The sequence below is a fragment of the Physeter macrocephalus genome, chromosome 9, assembly GCF_002837175.3.
Source record: "Physeter macrocephalus isolate SW-GA chromosome 9, ASM283717v5, whole genome shotgun sequence".
Classification (NCBI taxonomy): Eukaryota; Metazoa; Chordata; class Mammalia; order Artiodactyla; family Physeteridae; genus Physeter; species Physeter macrocephalus.
The window spans coordinates 26,621,713-26,623,725 of NC_041222.1; positions in this window are offsets into that span (position 1 = coordinate 26,621,713).

Sequence of the window (2,013 nt, forward strand, 5' to 3'; positions counted from 1 at the left end):
TTGCTGAATGGATACAAAAACAAGACCCATATATATGCTGTCTACAAGAGACTCACTTTAGACCTAGGGACACATACAGACTGAAAGTGAGGGGATGGAAAAAGATATTCCATGCAAATGGAAATCAAAAGAAAGCCGGAGCAGCAATACTCATATCAGATAAATTAGACTTTAAAATAAAGAATGTTATAAGAGACAAGGAAGGACACTACATAATGATCAAGGGATCAATCCAAGAAGAAGATATAACAATTATAAATATATATGCACCCAACATAGGAGCACCTCAATACATAAGGCAACTGCTAACAGCTATAAAAGAGGAAATCGACAGTAACACAATAATAGTGGGGGACTTTAACACCTCACTTACACCAATGGACAGATCATCAAAACAGAAAATTAATAAGGAAACACAAGATTTAAATGACACAATACACCAGATAGATTTAATTGATATTTTTAGGACACCCCATCTGAAAATAACACAATACACTTTCTTCTCAAGTGCACACAGAACATTAGCCAGGATTGATCATATCTTGGGTCACAAATCAAGCCTCAGTAAATTTAAGAAAATTGCAATCATATCAAGCATCTTTTCTGACCACAACACTATAAGATTAGAAATCAATTACAGGGAAAAAAATGTAAAAACAGAGCAGAAATAAATAAAATAGAAACAAAGAAAACAATAGCAAAGAACAATAAAACTAAAAGCTGGTTCTTTGAGAAGATAAACAAAATTGAAACCATTAGCCAGACTCATCAAGAAAAGGAGGGAGAGGACTCAAATCAATAAAATTAGAAACGAAAAAGGAGAAGTTACAACAGACACCACAGAAATACAAAGCATCCTAAGAGATAACTACAAGCAACTCTATTGCAATAAAATGGACAAACTGGAAGAGATGGACAAATTCTTAGAAAGGTATAACCTTCCAAGACTGAACCAGCAAGAAATAGAAAATAGGAACAGACCAATTACAAGTAATGAAATTGAAACTGTGATTAAAAATCTTCCAACAAACAAAAGTCCAGGACCAGATGGCTTCAAAGGTGAATTCTATCAAACATTTAGAGAAGAGCTAACACCCATCCTTCTCAAACTCTTCCAAAAAATTGCAGAGGAAGGAACACTCCCAAACTCATTCTATGAGACCACCATCACCCTGATACCAAAACCAGACAAAGATACTACAAAAAAAGAATATTACAGACCAATATCACTGACGAATATAGATGCAAAATCCTCAACAAAACACTAGCAAACAGAATCCAACAACACATTAAAAGGATCATACACCATGATCAAGTGGGATTTATCCCAGAGATGCAAGGATTCTTAAATATATGCAAATTAATCGATGTGATATACCATATTAACAAATTGAAGAAGAAAAACTATATGATCATCTCAATAGATGCAGAAAAAGCTTTTGACAAAATTCAACACCCATTTATGATAAAAACTCTCCAGAAAGTGGGCATAGAGGGAACCTACTTCAACATAATAAAGGCCATATATGACAAACCCACAGCAAACATCATTCTCAATGGTGAAAAACTGAAAGCATTTCCTCTAAGATCAGGAACAAGGCAAGGATATCCACTCTCACCACTATTATTCAACATAGTTTTGGAAGTCCTAGCCACGGCAATCAGAGAAGAAAAAGAAATAAAAGGAATACAAATTGGAAAAGAAGAAGTAAAATTGTCACTGTTTGCAGATGACATGATACTATACATAAAGAATCCTAAAGATACAACCAGAAAACTACTAGAGCTAATCAATGAATCTGGTAGAGTTTCAGGATACAAAATTAATGCACAGAAATCTCTTGCATTCCTATACACTAATGATGAAAACTCTGAAGGAGAAATTAAGGAAACACTCCCATTTACCACTGCAACAAAAAGAATAAAATACCTAGGAATAAACCTACCTAGGGAGACAAAAGACCTGTATGCAGAAAACTATAAGACACTGATGAAAGAAATTAAAGATGATAC